At 42.4% G+C, this 21351-nt stretch overlaps 1 long non-coding RNA gene across 1 annotated transcript in view; it reads right to left on the bottom strand.

The window, feature by feature from the left end:
* LOC132402157 (uncharacterized) overlaps positions 1 to 21351 on the bottom strand; it is a 336135-nt gene that overhangs the window by 233011 nt on the left and 81773 nt on the right. Inside the window, exon 2 of the long non-coding RNA XR_009514818.1 lies at positions 7376 to 7401. This is a non-coding gene — a long non-coding RNA (uncharacterized LOC132402157). The remainder of the gene's footprint in view (positions 1 to 7375; positions 7402 to 21351) is intronic.

Below are 21351 nucleotides of genomic sequence, written 5' to 3'. Positions count from 1 at the left end.
ATTTCCTGGACTACTTTTAGAACTTTTCTTAAACATCGAAACTGGAGGATTGAGTATCTCTGAATTTGCTAATTTCTTGAGAAATTAGGTCTCATTAATGCTCTTCCATTGCCACATCACTTACATCATCCTCCTCTTTCTTTTCCTTTTCTTCATTCTAGGGTGTGCATCTTGATCTTTGGAAGGTGCAATTAGTTCATTGGAGTATTCTCTTGTTAATCCTTCTATTGCCCCCCCCCCCCCCTTACAATTTGATCTTGCCTCTTGGTTTCTTCATCCACAACATCCTCTGACGAGAACTCTGTTTTTGGATTTCCATTGATTCCTTTCTTTTTGGTCTTCCATTCATCCAGCTTGGCTTCAGTCTTTGTATCTACTTTTATAAGCAGCTTTTTGTCTCCCACGAAGCTCATGCAATAACTTTAATGCACACAGAGTAGATTCTGGTTCTTTACACTCACAAAAGCTGAATGCTTGCAACTTTCCTGAACTCCTTAAACTCTCTTCCAGCTTAATACTAAGCCACAATTTGCAAGTAACTGCCTGATTACTATATCAAAAGCTTTCTTAGAAATGTTGCCTACAAAAACAGCAGCAGTCAGACCACAGTCTTGGTCACTTTCATGATTACTCTGAGAAGCATGGTCCTTTCTTGGCCAAATTTACTTTCCAACCAGAAGCACAGAGGTTGCCCTCTGCTGGGCAATGGTTTATGGCATTCAGCATGGAGGCAGCTGTGGTATCACCCAGTAGCTTTGTTAATTCACTTTCAGGAGACTCTGTTGTGGGTGATGTGCCATACAAACGGTGGGTGGATCTCCAGTCCAGTTGTGGCTATCTCAGCAAATCACATCCCCATAATGCTGGCCCTCTTGTTTTTATCACCTAGAAGCCCAATGTGGCTTGTTGGTTGTTGTATTTCATTCACTGTTACGAATGTGATTCCCACAGGAATGGCATTTTTCTTCAGTACAAGTACTAAGTTGGATATCTGTAGGCTTCAATTCTTCCGTATCTTCGAAATGCCATTCAAACCTATTTTGTGGAATGACTTAGACAGCGGACCCAGTGTCCAATTCAATTTCAATTAATTTGCTGTTCACTTTTGGTGTAATTCATGTTGGTCTACCTATAGTTAGTTTTCACATTAGAAATCTCAAGGCTACACAGTCCTGTGCCGTTCTCATCAATATCAGATTTTTCAATAGCATGCAGATTAGTGCTCTTTTTGAAACTGCAGCTTGACTTATTAGCTTTTTCTCTTCTCCGTGCAGTTCATTTATTTTTGTCTGCTTGACATGCTCTTTGTATGTGTCCTGCTTTGTTGTATTTTTTTGCAAGTGTCATTTTAAGTCTGCACTGGCCTGGTGTACTGTATGTGAGCCCTTGTCACAACATTAACACAATTAGTTCAACCAGGCAAGCCTCAATGTAGATGTTGCATATTTGTTCACACACACTTTCATTCCTGACTGCAACTCTGTCTGCTGTTTCGACTGCTCTTTCAAATGTCAGTTGTGTTTTAATTAAGAGTTGTATCCCTCTCACCAGGCTTGTGTCCAAATTTGGCTCATTAACTAACGCTGCTAACAGTCACATGACTCAGCAGCAAGTAGGCCACCTTTCATAAACAGTATGTGTCTAGGGTCAGAATAATTCTGGGTTCAACTGAATGGAAACATTGTGATGTCCCAATTAAAGAGACCTTGATTTGAGCGAATGCTGGGTAAGTACTGCCCATACACAATTATCTGTTGGCAAGAAATAACAGATCATGTACTGCATAAAATTATAAAGAAAGTATACTTATTAATTTCAACTTTATCAGACAGTTATTAAAAGAAAGAATAGAAAGAAAAAAAAATAAAAGTCCCATTAGAGTTAAATCAGTCTAAATGTACACATGACTTTTGGAGCTCATCCCTTCCATAAGGTGGGTATAACCATTACGCATGGCGCTGAGCCCATGGTCTGAATGAAAGCACCAAACACATTCTGAACTTCCCTCAAAGTCCATCTTGACCATTCTGGTTCTCTCTTACGTGTGTTGGCCCTTCCTCCTTGGAGCCGTTCATCTTCACAAAGCACTTCTTTCAATGGGGACTCCCCTTCCTACGGCATTCTGCAGCATCTTCCCCTCTGCCCCGCTCTGCAGCTCCCTCCAAAAGACCCTAAAATAGACTACTGTCAGTCACGTATCTTTCTCCAGAACCTTCTCCCAATCCCACCATCCGGATTGGCTGACACAACATTCCTAACTTGAACACAGGACTTCTTATCTTTAGCCGAAACCAAAACATTCTACCAGCAGGACCTGCTGCTTTTACAGAAAACTGCTAAAATGAAATACCTACAGCATAACAGTAGCAATCTTAACCAGGGCATTACAGAGTCATTTTGAATGCTTTCTTGTAAGATTCTACAAACTAAACGATATCTCAGTGCATCATTAAGCCCATGATTGAACGAACAATGCTAAGCCTACTTCTTCAATACAGCCATGTACGCTGAAATGGAATCCCCTTTCTTTTCATTTTGCTAATGAATCCTAAAGTATTCTGCAATTAACAATAGCTTCAGTTCAAAATGTTCCTGCATTACTTTCAGACTATCAGCAAAGCTGATTTCAATTGGTTGGCTGGAGCAGTTAACTTTCTAAGCAAACTGTATGGCTCTAAACTCAATGCACACAGCAAAACTGGCATTCACTTCTCACTGGCCATTTCATTTGCTTTAAAATACTGCTCAATCTGTTCAATATATATATTCCAGTTACCTTTTCTGTAATCAAATGCATCGATCTTTTCTGATGTAGCCAGCCATCTCTGCCTATTTTTTTAATGATTATTAGCAGCTGGTATCCACAGTTTATGAATCTGTGAATTCTTCCATTTTCAGCCTTGTTTCTTACTTGGTCACCTTTCTTTTTGTGTGGAAAATGTTTTGTTTTTGTTCTTTATTTTAACTCGAACATATTGCTGCATTTCAACAGGTTCATTTTAAAAATACTTGTCTCAGTTTCATTTTTAAAATACTTCATCAGTCCTGCTATGCTTTGTAACTAAAAACATATTGAAAGGAAAATGAGAAGGCCGGTAATGTAAGTCTAACTTTATTTTTACTTTAAGCAAAGTGCATATCACATGGTAGCATGATGATGCGTGCCACTTGTGTACCTTTACGTATAACCTACGATGAAATATCTGAACAAAGAACACCTAATCAAGAATATATTTGCAATATTACTCAAATACTACTGAAATATCAAATATGCGACACCTATCCATCATCGTCCTTGGGCAGGGATCACGTTAGAAATTTATCTGAACCAACCATACAATTACCATAATTACATGAGCAGGACAAAGTCTGGGTATCCTGTTTGATTGACTTGGGTTCTCCACAGCATCTTCTCCGTCCACAAGGTAAAACCCAGGGGCATGATGAAATACTTCCCCCTTAGCCATTTTATTGCTGCTCCAACAATACTCTGGAAGTTCAAAATCATCCAGGACAAGGCAACCCATCCAGCACATGAAGCATTTAATTTCTCCACCGCAGCGTCTGCACTTTTAAAGTGGACTACAAATGCTCACCAGGCAGCATCTCCACCAAGAAGGTAAAGGCAACATCAATTTGTGGGATGTGGGTGATGGTGATATGGCCTGTGCTAAATATCTATCCCTGGTTTTTCTTCACTGCAGTCCTTGTTTAATAGATACTCATAGTGCTCAGATAAGGACTTTGAGGATTTGACTAAGCATTGATTAAGACACCATAATATATTTCTTGGTCAATATTATGCATTACTTTCAGTAGAACTTGAAGCTGGTGGTGTCCTTGCTCTTCCATAACACTTACTCAAATAACTATAAATGGTTTATGTATCTCAGAATCAGGATTTGGTTATTATCTTTAACAAATGCCATGAAATTTGGGTTGTTTTGTAATGACATTAGAGAGCAGACATAAAATTTACTATAAGTTACAAAAATAAATGAATAGTAACTAAAAGAGGAATATCAAGGTTGTATTCATGTGTTCAATGTCCATTCAGAAATCTGATGGCAGGTGGAAAGAAGTTGTTCCTGAATCATTGAGTGTAGGTCTACTGGCTTCTGTACCTCCTTCCTGATGTAGCAATGAGAAAAAGACATGACCTGGGTCATGGAGGTCCTTAATGAAGGACGCCACCTCTTTGAGGCATCACTCCTTGAAGATATCCTGGATAGTACAGAGGCCGGTGCTCATGATGGAGCTGACTGTGTTTACAACTCTGCAGCTTATTTTGATCCTGTGTAGTAGCATAGGACCTTGATGAACATGTAGGTGAGTGGGTTAATAAGTTAGAAGATAATACATATTTTGTTGATAGTGTAGGTGATTGGCAAAAACACAGTGGAATCTATTTATTTGTTTGTTTGTTTGCTTGTTTGTTTACTTATTGAGTTACAACGCCAAATAGACCGTTCAATGACACCTTGAAATTTCCAAAGTCAGAGCTTGAAACAGAGCATTGCTTTTGGGAGTTAGGACCCTAGCTGCAACACAGTAGATGTTAGCTATATATATACCTCAAATGAGTGGAAGCATTCTAAAAAATATATTGATTATGATTTTTGAACAATGGTTATGGCCTCCTGTGATCTATGGCAGATATTCAAGAGAAAGAAAATGTTGGGGATAAAAGAAGTTTAACAAATTTTGTAAATTTAAACAATTTACAAATTATGGGACTTGGGAATCTCCCACTATCTACCAGCCAACAGCATCTACAAAACCACCAAACCTCATGTTAGTTTTGACTGATAGTGATGATCATACATGAGCCAAAAATAAAGCAGAAATAATCAGCAAATTATTTGCTACAATTGCCAACCTACATTTCAAGGTCTTAGCCTGTACTCAGCAATTCCTTTCTGCAGTTTGAGCATCATTGATGGCTACACTTGCACAGAATTGCTTACACTTCTCTGTGGTCTTGGACAGTGCAACAATATACCATTGTGAAATATCTCTCACTTCAAATACAAGGCAAAAGAAGCAGCTGTGTGGACTCATTTCTGCAGCAGAGAGAATGCCCAATAAGTGAATGTTTTTGCTCACTGATTAGAAACTGAAAAACCACAGCAGTTTTCATTATCTATCAGCAGCATTGGTTCTTGTTAACAGAATATTTGCAGCTGAAAATTCCTGTCAAGCGAGTTGATGGAGTCCAAACTCTGTCCAGTTTCCCGGACAAATGCTCAGTCGCATTTTGCATCATGACCTACAAAGCTAGTGAGGATTTGGGTTTGATAATACATTGTGGTCATAAACAACGAAAAACTCCGTTATTAATATGGTTGTCATAACTTCAACAGAAGTGTGTAGCATGGTGCAGATTGGGTTTTATTGGGGCAATAACTTTCTTCTGACCACAACCCATTCTAAACTTTCAGCGGACTATGTGCAGCCAGATTTCCTTAGGCACTTAAATCATAAATAACTCTGCCTTAATACTGCATTACAATTCTTGCCTAAGCACAATTGTTGCTCAACTTCTCAGTGTGTTATGTATTGTTTATTGAGGGCCTTCATTGGTTGGGTTGACCATGGATGTTACATCCTAGCTATCTATGTGATACGCAAGGCTGTGCACAAGTCAAGGCAATATGACATTGAGAATATATTGTGCCTCATGTAGCAGGCAACACCCTCCATGCAGCTGATGAATTCATATGCTACTACACAGCAGAGACTAACACAGCTTGACACCAACAGCATCACAGAAGTTACCAATTAACACTGAATTCAACATAGGACTACTTTAGGGACTCCAACTCCAGATTTTTCCTTGGATTTACTCCCAAAGCCTTCCACATGAGTGGGTATAGCTGAAAGGCAGCAAAGGTTTAAGGTTAGAGTTTTCCTTCCACATTTCCTTCCTTATGCCTGCTTAATCAGCTGCCAAATAATAGATTTTATGTGGCTACAACTAAATCGCCTTATTATATCCTGTATATTCCTTGTCCTCCATTTATTTTCAAGCTTGTTACTTTACCTATACAAGACTATTACAGAATTCATATCTGTGGTCATTGCTGGTCATTTCTTACACTGGCTGGTTAGGATTATTTAGCCAAGAATCTTAAGAGTCATAGAGTTATTATCTCTGCGGTTATGAAATTAATATAGGCTATTCATAAGCCTAGACTATTTATCATTTAACTTGAGAAATTTTCTGTCCCAGTTAAATTACTTCTTGCTGCAATTGTGCCTTGTCCAAATTTGCTTTGTGACCCTAGGAGGACAAGTAATCAAATAAATTAAGCACAAACAAGAGGAAATTTGCAGATGTTGGAAATCCAAGCAACACACACAAAATAAAGCTCATCTTGTCTGTGCTGGTCACCTATGAACTCACTCATCATTCAGTAGAAGGATTTTGCGGCTGACTGACTTTCACACTGTGTCTGATCTCCCACCATGGCCTTCAGAAGTTGGGTGGGTTTCCTTGGAGGCTGGGATGTCAGCCATCTGGCAGTGCACGCTCCAGGTAGTCCTTGCTTAGCGCATCATTGTTTCATTATCGCATTGCAAAGTATTAGCAAATAAAAGTTTCCTTATTTTGGCCTTAACGTGTGACCACGTTATTGATTGCCTCATGCAGTATTCACAAGTGACAGAGCTCAGTTACACAGCCATCATTCTGAGCTTGACATGCAGCACCCAACTGGACCCCTGTGAAGGTAAGTCCCATACTTGCCAAGTATCCATCACCCCTTCACTCTCGTCCAACTCTCAGATCTCTACACACCTCCATACACCTCCCACTTCTCCAATAACACCTAACGCCCAGCCACTTACTTGTCTCCTGACCCCGGTCCTGAATCCATTTGGCATCACTCTCCTTAATGTTGCAGCTTCTAGTAATATAACCATGATCTTCAATGAGGACCTGCTCTAATTATATCCACAAGTTGAAATGACTTTGACACAAATTCCGGGCTGGAAATGTTAGATCCTTTGTACAAGCATGCGCAAAGTAGGGAGCTCAGCTTGCCTCTTCTTGATCTTTTATACAAGCTTGAGGCCAGAGCTGCTGGTGACTTAATCACATCATCGCACGTGCTCAACAATCTTAATTTAGTTCCAGCTGCAGAATCTAGGTGAGACTTTGCCTTCTCAGCAGCGGGCACCTGGACTATCTTCACCCAATACTATGCGACTGCTGCCTTCTTATCACCAATGATTCACCACGTCTGTTCCTGAATCGGAACTCCCCTCTGCAGAGTGTGACATGGCAGAACCGGAAGTGGCTGCTCCTAATGTTACATTGAATGATCAAGTACTCTCTTCTTTATCACTCTCAACATTGGAGGTTGTCACTTACCTAGTCAGTTGGATGGTCTTGATTATCTGAAAGAAGAATTACAAAATGTTAGCAGGCAAGTGCAGTTCAGAGGGTAAACGGCATGTTGGCCTTCATTGCAAAGGGATTCTAGTTTAGAAATAGGAAGGTTTGTTACGAGGGAACATGGTGTTGGGCTAGGAGGCCACACCTGTGGACTGTGCACAGCTTTGATCCTACCAAATAAAGCTCATAGCAGCGTTGGAGGCTATTTTAAAGAAATTCATTAGACTAATTCCTGCTCTAGGAGGATTGTTCTAACAAGAGAGAGCAGACAGTTGTGTAAACATGCTTTGGGGTTCAAGAAAATTAGGAGTGATCTTATGGAAACATCACAATTTAAAGCAGACATGACACGGTAGAGCATAAACATGAGAAAGTCAGCAGACTGGTCCTGAAGAAGGATCTTGGCCCAAAATCTTGACTGTTTATTCCCTTCCATAGATGCTGCCTGACTTGCTGAGTTCCTCCAGCATTGTGTGTGTGTGTGTGTGTGTGTGTGTGTGTGTGTTTTCGCACTCTTAACTCCTGGTTGAGTCGTTGGAGTGCCGTCGTGACAAGCTTTTTGCACCAGTCTTTTTGGTGATTGCTTATCGTATAGCTTGTCTTGGGCATCTGAAACCTGGCTGATCCCATCCCTCTCCAGGTTTATTTTGTGTGTGATGACATAGTAGATGTCAAGTTTTCTTCATTGGTGTGAAACTCAGGAATCTGAAAATATAGTTTCATGATAAGGGGTCATTCATTAGCATTGACGGACTTAGAAAATTCATATTGCTAAAGGTGGTGAATCATTGAAATACTCTGCCCTGAAATTGTGGAGGCCATATGACGGGAACCATTTGATTGTGGGTACATACATTTTTTTGAAAGATCAGGGAATTGAGAGCTACGGGGATTTGGCACAGAACAGAATAAAGGTTAGTGTAGATTATGATCATATTGAATGGTAGGGCAGACTTAAGGTGTCCAGGAGGCCTCTTCCTGCTCTTGATTTCTTGCATTCTTGTGAAAGGGAGAGGTCAAGTGTGTGCACTATCATCACTTGTAAATTAAAAGGCTGTGTGTGATGATGCCTAAATGGAATATAAAAATTGGGATTAGATAAAGCATATATCTAACTTACTATTTTTATTAAAATTTTTTCATTCTAAACTGAAGACTTTGGAGCTTCAATGAGCAGCATTGCTGCTGAGTACAAACTCAGTCAGTCATACCAATAATTGTCAACAGAGGCAACTCCAACCAAGTGAGCTGGATCTGGGCTTGTCCCTCAGCAGCATCTGCATTGCTTTTCACTCCTTATAGAGTGAGACCACCAAACCATGAAGTATGGGATCAGAACTTGGCCATTCCTCCCATTGAATCATGACTGAATTTTGTTTTGTAATTCAATTTTTTTTTAATTTATTCTTATTTTACAAAGTAGCCCAGCATATCAAAGAGCAGATACAGCTCAGCATATTTACACAGACATCCCATGACAAGAAAGCAAATAAAACTTAGAAACAGAAAGAAGTTCTAGATTAAGTTTAAATTAAACCAAAATTGATCCCATGCGATTTGTACTTTTCCCTCAATGCTAATTTGTCCCAACAAGTGTTCATATGATTAAATCTTAATTATTTCCTCAGTCCATTCCTTCACAGTGGAACATCTGTTTTTTTTTTCCAGTTTTGCAATATAGTTCGTGCAGCTGTGATGAGACAGACCTTTAAAATAGTAAATTTGTCATTGTTTCCATTAGGTATCATTGTCGTTTCACCCAGGAGACAAAGCCGTGGGCACAAGGGCAGTGTAGGACCTGAACAATTCCCCAACAAATCAAGAACTTTACACCAAAATGGACGAACCATGGAACACTCCCAAATCATGTGAAAATATGTGCCCACCTCATTTTTACATTTCCAGCATAAATTATTATCAACAATCCCCATTTTGTAGAGTCTAGTTGGTGTCCAATAATATCTGTGTACCATCTTATACTGAATAAATTTCTGTCTCTCTTCCCTAATATGTCTACCCACATTTGACAAAATATTTGACCACTCAATATCTTCAATATCGCTTCCAAGATCCTTCTGCCATACTGCTTTGAGATTGTTACACGGTTCACCCACAGAGTGCTTGAACATTTTATAAAACACTGTTTTATGAACTTCCTGTGGTAGTGTAAAGTATTCAGTTTAAGGTTTACTTTGTGAGTCAGCCTTCTTGAATATGCTACTAATGCAATGTCTTATTTGTAAATACTTCCAAAAATTCTCTTTATCTGTAAACTTATATTTCCTCTGCAAATTCACATATGACATAAAAATCCCATTCTCATAGAGATCACCTACTGTATTTACACCTTTAATCTTCCATTCTTTCCAGTACACCATTCTTTTCCCAATACATATCTCAGGGTTATTCCAGAGCGAGGAGTATAACTGGTTTAAATGTAATATTCTACAAGCTTTATGAATTGTACTCCACACACTCCTTGAGTGAAATAGTATAGGATTTAGAGTAGTCTTGTTTTCTATATGTTGTGAGAGAATGTTGTGGTGTCGCCAGGCTCTGTTCTATAACTACCCGATCTAAATCAACATCAGCTCTGTCCCAATGTTTAGCTAACTTGGTCATTTCAAAGGATAATTAATATGCCCTGACATCTGGTAGACTGAGCCCACCCACGTCCCTGGACATACACATCTTACTTATTTTAGTTCTGGGTTTCTTCTTACCCCATAGAAAATCACTAATAATTTTGTTGTATTGCTTGTAGATTGAATCTGAAATATTTAAAGGAAGTATCATAGAAAGATAGTTAAACTGAGGTGCTATGACCATTTTAACTACATTGACTTTACCCCACCCTTATCCAGATTATTTCTTATCCTACTCAATAATGGCTCATAATTTTAAGTAATTATTTCATCCAAATTCTGATGGAGTTTGACCCCTAGATACTTCATTCCAATTGGCACCCATCTGAAATTAAACTGAGATACTGAATTTGAATAACACAATTTTGACATTAGCATAGCCTCAGATTTATTGCAGTTGATTTTATAACCAGACACTTCAGAATATAATTGAATTGTTTTCATTAGTGAGGATAAGGAATTAGGAGGGTCACTAATCAGTAATAAAATATCATCAGCATATAGCATCAACATATGCTCCTTTTCGCCTCCCTTCACCTCTCTAATATTTGGATCTGCTTTAATCATGATTGCCAACGGTTCCAAAAAAAATCGTAATTAACAGTGGGGAGAAGGGGAAGCCTTGACGTGTACCCCATGAAATGTTGAAAAATGGGGATATGATACCATTTGTAACAACTGCAGCCTTAGGGTTTTTATACAAAATTCGAATCATGATTTAAAGATAGAGTCAAATTCAAAGAATGACAAGGCCATGGTTAAAAATCTCCACTCAACTCTGTCAAAGGCCTTTTCAGCATCCAGGGAGATGGCAGTAACTGGGATACTACTTGGGGAGTTCAGTCATGTTAAGTGCAGTAATCTCCTTAAATTGTCAGTTGGGATCTGCGTTTAATGAGGCCAACCTGGTCAGTGTTAATTATAGATGGCAATTCATTCTCTAATCACAAAGCCAGTATTTTAGTCAGTATCTTACAGACCACATTAATTAAGCTTATAGGCCTATAATTGGAAGAACCTATTGCATCCCTGTCTTTTTTTAGGCTCAACGATATTAATGCTTCATTAAATGTATTAGGTAAAAATTCCAAATTAAATGCTTCTGAATGGATTTTTGTTAGAATAGAAGCCAACATGTCCAGAAATTTCTTATAATATTCAACTGGGATTCAGAACAAGAAAGCAGCGGGATAGCACCTAAGGATTTCCAGCCAGAAGACATTTTGAGTTCCGGGGGAAGAGAGAGGCCAGACTGCATAGGCACGTGACGTCAGCCATTTGAGCGCGAACAGTTTAAAAGAAGGCAGCCATGTCTAGCGGGCAGTATTGGGAGCAGGCAGCAGAATGAAAGGGCTTTGGCTCCATGGGCTTCGGTGGTAACGGGATGAGGCGAGGCTGTTGTTCACTGCAAAAGGAGGTATAGTATGTGTGTGAGGCCAGTTTTCTGTGGTCAGTGTCAGATGTGGGAGGTTCTGGAGTCTCCCGGTGTCCCAGACGGCCACATCTGCACCTGGTGCATCGAGATGCAACTCCTAAGGGACCGTGTTAGGGAACTGAAGATGCAGCTGGATGACCTTCGTCTGGTCAGGGAGAGTGAGGAGGTGATAGAGAGGAGTTACAGGCAGGCGATCACTCCAGAGCCATGGGGAACAGAGAACTGGGTCATAGTCAGGTACTAGAGAGTACACCTATGGCTGTACCCCTCGACAATAAATACTCCTGTTTGAGTACTGCTGGGGGGGGGGGGGGGGACAGCCTACCTGAGGGAAGCAACAGTGGCCGTGCCTCTGGCACAGAGTCTGGCCCTGTGGCTCAGAAGGGTGGGGAAAGGAAGAGGAAGGCAGTAGTGATAGGGGATTCTATAGTCAAGGGGTCAGACAGGCAATTCTGTGGACGCAGGAAAGAGGAGCAGGAGTCAGTCTAGGTGGAAGTCAGAAATAGGAAGGGATCAATCACTGTGCTGGGTGTAGTCTATAGGCCACCAAATAGCCCTTGGGACACTGCGGAGCAGATAAGCAGGCAAATTTTAGAATGGTGCAGGAAATACAAGGTAGTAGTTATGGGTGATTTCAACTTCCCTCATATTGACTGGCACCTCCTGAGTGCAAGGGGGATAGATGGGGCTGAATTTGTCATGTGTGTTCAAGAAGGATTCCTGACACAGTATGCAGACCAGCCGACGAGAGGAGAGGCTATACTGGATGTAGTTCTGGGTAATGAACCTGGTCAGGTGACAGACCTCTTGGTGGGGGAGCATTTTGGTGAGAGTGACCACAACTCCCTCAGCTTCAGCATAACTGCAGAAAGGGATAAAATCAGATGAAATGGTAAAGTGAAGTAAAGTGGTAAAGTGAAGGGCTAACTTTGAAGGGATGAGGCAGGAACTAGCGAGAGTAAGGGAAACAGATGTTCAAAGGGGAAAGGACAGAAGTAATGTGGGAGAAGTTTAGGGACCACTTGAGCTGGGTTCAGGATAGGTTTGTCCCACTGAGGCAAGGAAAAAATGGTAGGAAAGCGGCCAGTAAGTGAGTGAGCCAGTGAAGGAGTGGAGATTTGAGGCTTTGACTCGAGAGATTCTGGCAGTTTTGGCAGTTGGACTGTGCAACCAGGTCAATCAAGATTTGAATAGCTCAGACTCAGCATAAAGCAACTGATTGGGTAATTGAGGTCAGGTGACCAAGCAGTTTGAAAAGCTCAAACAAATAAATAGAGGGTTACCTCAAGTGGAGGAGCCAGTGAGTGAGCGGGCCAGTGAAGGAGTGCAGATTTGAGGCTTTGACTCGAGAGGCTTCGACAAGAAGAGTCTGAGGACGAGCTTCACTCCAAGTGAGGTAAGGCCAGGTAAGTTCCTTTCAAAGGAGAAAGTTTCAAAAGTTGAGGCAAGTATTGGGTAGGTCATGGCAGCTGAGATCGGCCTCGTGGTTTGTTCATCCTGCAGCATGTGGGAAATCAGGGATACTTCCAGTGTCCCTGACGACTACGTGTGCAGGAAGTGTGTCCAACTGCATCTTCTGGCAGACCGCATTGAGCATCTGGAGCTGCGATTGGATTCATACTGGAGCATCCGCGATGCTGAGAAAGTCGTGAATAGCACGTTCAGTGAGCTGGCCACATCGCAGGTAAAGACTACACAGGCAGAAAAGGAAGGGGTGGCCACTAGACAGCGTAGCAGTAGGCAAGTAGTGCAGGAGTCCCCTGGGGTCATCTCACTCCTAAACAGATATACTGTTTTGGATACTGTTGGGGGAGATGTCTCATAAGGGGAAGGCAGCAGCAGCCGAGTTCATTGCACCATGGGTGGCTCTGCGGCACAGGAGGGAAGGAAAAGGAGTGGGAGAGCTACAATATATATTAATGATTTAGATGAGGGAATTAAATGCAGCATCTCCAAGTTTGTGGATGACACGAAGCTGGGCGGCGGTGTTAGCTGTGAGGAGGATGCTAAGAGGATGCAGGGTGATTTGGATAGGTTAGGTGAATGGGCAAATTCATGGTAGATGCAATTTAATGTGGATAAATGTGAGGTTATCCGCTTTGGTTGCAAGAACAGGGAAACAGGTTACTATCTGAATGGTGGCCGATTAGGAAAACGGGAGATGCAACGAGACCTGGGTGTCATTGTACACCAGTCATTGAAGGTGGGCATGCAGGTACAGCAGGCGGTGAAAAAGGCAAATGGTATGTTGGCATTCATAGCAAAAGGATTTGAGTACAGGAGCAGGGAGGTTCTACTGCAGTTGTACAAGGCCTTGGTGAGACTGCACCTAGAATATTGTGTGCAGTTTTGGTCCCCTAATCTGAGGAAAGACATTCTTGCCATAGAGGGAGTACAGAGAAGGTTCACCAGATTGATTCCTGGGATGGCAGGACTTTCCTATGAAGAAAGACTGGATTGACTAGGCTTATGCTCATTGGAATTTAGAAGATTGAGGGGGGATCTTATTGAAATGTATAAAATTCTAAAGGGATTGGACAGGCTAGATGCAGGGAGATTGTTTCCGATGTTGGGGAAGTCCAGAACGAGAGGTCACAGTTTAAGGATAAAGGGGAAGCCTTTTAGGACTGAGATGAGGAAAAACTTCTTCACACCGAGAGTGGTGAATCTGTGGAATTCTCTGCCACAGGAAACAGTTGAGGTCATTCATTGGCTATACTTAAGAGGAAGTTAGATGTGGCCCTTGTGGCTAAAGGGATCAGGGGGTATGGAGAGAAAGCAAGTACAGGGTTCTGAGTTGGATGATCAGCCATCTGTGACTGATGATTAGTCATCTGTGACTAGTGGAGTGCCGCAGGGATCTGTCCTGGGACCACTGCTATTTGTGATTTTTATAAATGACCTGGATATAGAGGTGGAAGGATGGGTGAGTAAGTTTGCAGAAGATTGGAGAAGTTGTGGATGGAGCTGTAGGTTGTCGAAGGTTACAAGAGGATATAGACAGGCTGCAGAGTTGGGCAGAACAATGGCAGATGGAGTTCAATCTGGACAAGTGTGAGGTGATGCATTTTGGAAGGACAAACCAGAAGACTGAGTACAGGATTAATGGTCAGTTACTTAAGAGTGTGGATGAACAAAGGGACCTTGGGGTTCAAATCCATACATCCCTCAAGGTCGCTGCACAGGTTGATAGGGTAGTTAAGAAGGCCTATGGGATGCTAGGCTTCGTTAACAGGGGGATTGAGTTCAAGAGTAGAGAGGTCATGTTGCAACTCTACAAATCTCTGGTGTGTCCGCACTTAGAGTATTGTGTTCATTTCTGGTCACCTCATTATAGGAAGGACGTGGAAGCTATGGAGAGGGTGCAGAGGAGATTTACCAGGATGTTGCCTGGTTTGGAGAACAAGTCATATGAAGCAAGGTTAGCAGAGCTGGGACTTTTCTCTTTGGAGCGTAGAAGAATGAGAGGGGACTTGATAGAGGTCTACAAGATTATGAGAGGCATAGATAGGGTGGATAGTCAGTATCTGTTTCCCAGGGCACCAATAGCAAACACCAGAGGGCATATGTACAAAATTAAGGGAGAGAAGTTTAGGGGAGACATCAGGGGTAAGTTTTTTTTACACAGAGGGTTGTGAGTGCCTGGAATGACTTGCCAGGGATGGTGGTGGAGGCTAAAACATTAGGGGTATTTAAGAGCCTCTTGGACAGGCACATGGATGAAAGAAAAATGGAGGGTTATTGGGTAGTGTGGGTTTAGTACTTTTTTTTAAGGATTATATGGGTCAGCACAACATGGAGGGCTGAAGGGCCTGTACTGTGCTGTAGTGTTCTATGGTTCTATGGGAAGCTATCCATACCTCAAGATTTCCCTATTTTCATAGACACAATAGACTAACACATACAAGATGGAGACCATCTGACCTCATCCTCAGTAATTGGGGGATCCAAGGTCTCAGCTTGTTGTGGGGGTAATGTAGGCAAATTTATGTTAGCAAAAAACTGATTCAGCTCCTCCTGGTCATGATTAAACAATGATGCATATAAATGTTCATAGGACTGTTGAAAGACTTTGTTAATTTCTTTAGATCATGACACTAATGTATCCCCTTTCCTAATTACAGGTATAACACTATTCATATTCTGCTGCTTTAAATACCATGCCAGCAGCTTACCAGCTTTGTCACCACCTTTGTAGAGACTTGTTTTTAATTTGAGTAATGCATATTCTGCTTCTTGGTTATATGTTATTTAGCTGGAATTTCAAATTGCACAGATCTTTGTACAAGTCATTGGTATATTGTTTTGATAAGACCTTTTCCAATGTGGTTACTTTTGCCTCCAGATTTTTTATTTGCTCCATACTTTCTTTCTCCCTTGTAGATGTTTGTGCTACTAATTTTCCTCTTATATATGCCTTGGGTGACTGGGATTGAGAGGGAAAATGTCAGCCCTGATTGATTGGCAGAGTGTCTTGAATGGCCTAATTCTGCTGAAATGTCTTATGGTTTTATTCAATCTCTTTCCTTCTGCCTATCTCATTTTCTGAGGAGACCAAGCTATGTCTGAAAATCAGTTTGCCCGTTCTCTAATATGTGTCATCTTAAGTTGCCCAGCCTTCCAATGGGATAACCACCACTGCCAATTGCAGTCATGGTCACCTGCTCTTTAAGAGAGATAGGCACAGCTTAAGGGTGCATTAATCATCTTTAACTAGGCTGAGCCATACATGATGCTCAGAGAGAATAGAAAGTGCTGTTAGTATTCCCTGGATGCAGAAACAACAGCAATGAAAGTGTATGGTTCAGCACCAGATCAAATACTTGAAGTAAGACCAGTTTCCCAGCACACAATTTCCGGCATGATCCAGTCTACATAATTTAATTGCTCCCCAGTTAATTTGAAAGATAAAAACAATAATTTTCACTTCTATGAAATGTTACCCCCGAAAACTTCAGTTTCATCCTTGATTGTATGTGTGTGCATTCCAGTTTTATTTTGGAGTTCTGTAAGCTCGTTCCAAATTTTAAAGAAAGTATTCTCGGCTTTCCTTCTTTTTCCATCTGTCAGATTTCCTCTCAATGGCTTCTTTCCTGATTGATGACATAACTGTTGCTGGAATTCAGACATCTTCAATGTACATAAACTAGAGCTGGGAAATGGGAAATCCTTGCCAGGGGCCACAAGATCTTTACATGCAGCTTCTTGAAACTCCGTTGTGAAAGTTTAAAGCCAATCTTTCAGCACTTGATTTCATTAAAATGATTTTGAAAAGGAGCAAAGGAAAACTTCTGCCATTTTTTTTTAAAGTAAAATGTATTTAAAACTGAATTTTGTTCCTCGCTCTCACTTTAGTTCTAGAGTCAGGGGACTCAGTTCCACAGGCCCAACATCGCCCTAACTCCCACTGATTGCTAAAACTGGGTAGAATTATCTTGTGGAGAGACAAAAGACTCCAGATGTTGGAATCTGAAGCTACATTATCTTTTGGATTAACTCAATGAGTCAAACATTATCTGTGCATGGGGTGGTGGGTTGTTTGTAGAGGTCAAGAGGGGGACATTTTGGGACAAAATACCGCACGAGGACTCTCTCTTCTGTCTGCGGGACTGATGCTGAGAGTAGAAGTATGAGAAGTAGAGAAGATGTGAGAGAGGGCTGCATCAAGCACAGCCTGACACACTTCCTGAAAAAGGAGGACTTTTTGGATGTCCTGGAGTAGAAAGTGTCACCTCTGCAGCAGAATGGAGAAATTTGGAGAAAAGAGTGGCATTCTTCCAAGAGACAGGCTGAGAACAGATGTGGACCAAAAGCAGTGGGGGTCAATGTGTCAGTTCTGATGTAGAGTTTCTAACCAAGATGTTGTCACTCCTTTCACTCCCTGGATCTGCTTGACACACTGAGTTCCTCCAGCAGATCGTTTGTAAAAATGTCTTAAACTTAGATTGAGAATAGGTTGAGTTAACTCTGCCTTTTCTCCTTGGAATGACAGAGGATGAGAGGTGACCTGATAGAGGTGTATATGATGATGAGAGGTATTGATCGTGTGGATAGTCAGAGGCTTTTTCCCAGAGCTGAAATGGCTAACATGAGAGGGCACAGTTTTAAGGTGCTTGGAAGTAGATACGGAGGAAATGTCAGGGATAAGTTTTTTAGGTAGAGTGGTGAATGCGTGGAATGGTCTGCCAGTGACGGTGGTGGAGGCGGATACGATGGGGTCTTTTAAGAGACTCCTGGACAGGTACATGGAGCTCAGAAAAATAGAGGGCTATGGGTTACCCTAGGTAATTTCTCGGGTAAGGACATGTTTGGCACAGCTTTGTGGGCCGAAGGGCCTGTATTGTGCTGCAAGTTTTCTACGTTTTTCTACTCTCTATGCTAAAGAATCTATGTTTGAAAATATAAATACAAGAGATTCTGCAGACACTGGAAATCCAGAATAACACACACAAAATGTCAGCAGGAACTCGGCAGCTCAGGCAGTTTCAGTGGAAAGCAATAAAGAGCTGATATTTCAGGCTGTGACCCTTTATCAAGACTGAAGGATCTCCATCCAAAATGTTGCTTTTTTATTACTCTCCATGGATGCAGGCTGACCTGTTGTGTTCCTCCAGCATTTTGTGGGTATTATCAAAATGCTTGGCTCCCACGAAAGATTATCAAGTTTACTGTCAACCAAGATTGTTTATTGGGGACGATATTGTGGCACAACTGGTAGAACTGCTCTCTTACAACACCAGTGACCTAGGTCTAACCCTGAGCTCTGCTGCTGTCTGTCTGAGCTTGCACGACGTCTCCCAGTTTGTTCCCATATCAGAATCAAATTTATTATCACAGACAAATGTCGTGACATTTGCTGCTTTGTTTCAGCAGTGTAGTCCAATGCATTAAAACCACTATGTTACGATGAAAATGTAAGCAAACAGTGCAAAAGAGGAATAATAAGCTTGTACGAGGAAATCTGCAGATGCTGGAAATTCAAACAACAACACACACACAAAATGCTGGTGGAACACAGCAGGCCAGGCAACATCTATAGGGAGAAGCACTGTCGACGTTTCAGGCCGAGACCCTTCGTCAGGACTAACCGAAAGAAAAGATAGTAAGAGATTTGAAAGTAGTGAGGGGAGGGGGAAATGCGAAATGATAGGAGAAGATTGGACGGAGGGGGTGGGATGAAGCTGAGAGCTGGAAAGGTGATTGGTGAAAGTGATACAGAGCTGAAGAAGGGAAAGGATCATGGGATGGGAGGCCTCAGGAGAAAGAAAAGAGGGTGGGGAGCACCAGAGGGAGATGGAGAACAGGCAAACAACTAAATATGTCAGGGATGGGGTAAGAAGGGGAGGAGGGACATTAACGGAAGTTAGAGAAGTCAATGTTCATGCCATCAGGTTGGAGGCTACCCAGCCGGTATATAAGGTGTTGTTTCTCCAACCTGAGTTTGGATTCATTTTGACAGTAGAGGCCATGGATAGACATATCAGAATGGGAATGGGACATGGAATTAAAATGTGTGGCCACTGGGAGATCCTGCTTTTTCTGGCGGACCGAGCGTAGGTGTCCAGCGAAACGGTTTCCCAGTCTGCGTTGGGTCTCTCCAATATATAAAAGGCCACATCCGGAGCACCAGACGCAGTATACCACACCAGCTGACTCACAGGTGAAGTGTCACCTCACCTGGAAGGACTGTCTGGGGCCCTGAATGGTGGTGAGGGAGGAAGTGTAAGGGCAGGTGTAGCACTTGTTCCACTTGCAAGGATAAGTGCCAGGAGGGAGATTGGTGGGAAGGGATGGGGGGGACAAGTGGACAAGGAGTCGTGTTGGGAGCGATCCCTGTGGAAAGCAGAAAGAGGGGGGGGAGGGAAAAATGTGTTTGGTAGTGGGATCCCATTGAAGGTGGCGGAAGTTACGGAGAATTATACGTTGGACCTGGAGGCTGGTGGGATGGTAGGTGAGGACAAGGGGAACCCTATCCCGAGTGGGGTGGTGGGCGGATGGGGTGAGGGCAGATGTGTGGGAAATGGGAGAGATGCGTTTGAGAGCAGAGTTGATGGTGAAGGGAAGCCCCTTTGTTTAAAAAAGGAAGACATCTTCTTCGTCCTGGAATGAAACGCCTCATCCTGAGAGCAGATGCAGCAGAGACGGAGGAATTGTGAGAAGGAGATAGCCTTTTTGCAAGAGACAGGGTGGGAAGAGGAATAGTCCAGGTAGCTGTGAGAGTCTGTAGGCTTATAGAAGATGTCAGTAGGTAGGTCGCCTCCAGAGATGGAGACAGAAAGATCAAGAAAGGGGAGGGAGGTGTCGGAAATGGACCAGGTAAATTTGAGGGCAGAGTGAAAGTTGGAGGAAAAATTAATGAAGTCGATGAGCTCAGCTTGCGTGCAGGAGACAGCGCCAATGCAGTCGTCGATGTAGCAAAGGAAAAGAGGGGGATGGATACCGGTATAGACTTGGAACATGGATTGTTCCACAAAGCCAACAAAAAGGCAGACATAACTGGGACCCATATGGGTGCCCATGGCTACACCCTGGGTTTGGAGGAAGTGGGAGGAGCCAAAGGAGAAATTATTGAGAGTAAGAACTAATTCCTCTAGACGGAGGAGAGTGGTGGTAGAGGGGAATTGGTTAGGTCTGGAATCCAAAAAAAACCGAAGAGCTTCGAGACCATTTTGGTGGGGGATGGAGGTATATAGGGACTGGACGTCCATGGTGAAAATAAGACGGTGGGGGGCCAGGGAACTTAAATTCATTGAAAAAATTCAAAGCATGAGAAGTGTCACGAACATAGGTGGGAAGAGGTTGAACAAGGGGGGATAAGACAGTGTCAAGGTATGCAGCAATGAGTTCAGTGGGGCAGGAGCAAGCTGAGACAATAGGTCTACCTGGGCAGGCAGGTTTGTGGATCTTGGGTAGGAGGTAGAAACGGGAAGTGTGGGGTGTGGGAACTATGAGGTTGGTGGCAGTGGATGGGAGATCCCCAGAGCTGATAAGGTTGGTGATGGTATTGGAGACAATGGCCTGGTGCTCCTTAGTGGGATCACGATCAAGGGGTAAATAAGAGGAAGTATCAGAGAGTTGTCGCTGTGCCTTGGCCAGGTAGAGGTCAGTATGCCAGACAACAACAGCTCCCCCCTTATCAGCAGGTTTTATAGTGAGGTTGGGATTGGTGCGGAGGGAGTGGAGAGCAGAGCGTTCGGAAGGAGTGAGGTTGGAATTGGAACAGGGTGTGGTGAAGTCAAGACGGTTGATGTCCTGTCGGCAATTAGAAATAAAGAGATCCAGAGCAGGTAGAAGACCAGGGCGGGGTGTCCATGAAGAGGAGGAGGGTTGAAGACGGGAGAGTGGGTCATTGGTGGGGGTAGGAGAGTCCTTGTCAAAGAAGTAAGCTTGGAGACGGAGCCGGCGGAAGAAGAGCTCAGCGTCATGGCGTACGCGGAACTCACTGAGGTGTGGACAAAGGGGGACAAAGGTGCTTTGGTTCTCTTTATTGCTCCTGCTCTGGATCCCTTTATTGCTCACAGATTTTGGTAAGAGAAACACCAATGCAAGTATATGTTAGTATAGCAGAAAGATTGCTCAGTCAGGAATATTACCAGAAGCAGGAATGGGATAGACTTGCTTGATATACCAGATTTGTATATAAAGGTGAATTAAGGTAATTCCACAATAATTACTGGAATTTGCAGAGGAGGCAATAAGCCCAAATGTTATTAGCATAAAACCTTTTGAACTTAATTGAAGATCTATCTTTCGATCTCAATTATGTCTTTTTATATATGTCTATAGACCAGGTGCAGACTGATGGGATTAGGCAGAATAACAGTTTGTTGTGGATTAGATGCATGCTTATGTGCTATGGCTCAGTGATATTG

This window comes from Hypanus sabinus, chromosome 11 (genome assembly GCF_030144855.1).
Source record: "Hypanus sabinus isolate sHypSab1 chromosome 11, sHypSab1.hap1, whole genome shotgun sequence".
Classification (NCBI taxonomy): domain Eukaryota; kingdom Metazoa; phylum Chordata; class Chondrichthyes; order Myliobatiformes; family Dasyatidae; genus Hypanus; species Hypanus sabinus.
This window is presented reverse-complemented; position numbering and strand designations above follow the sequence as displayed.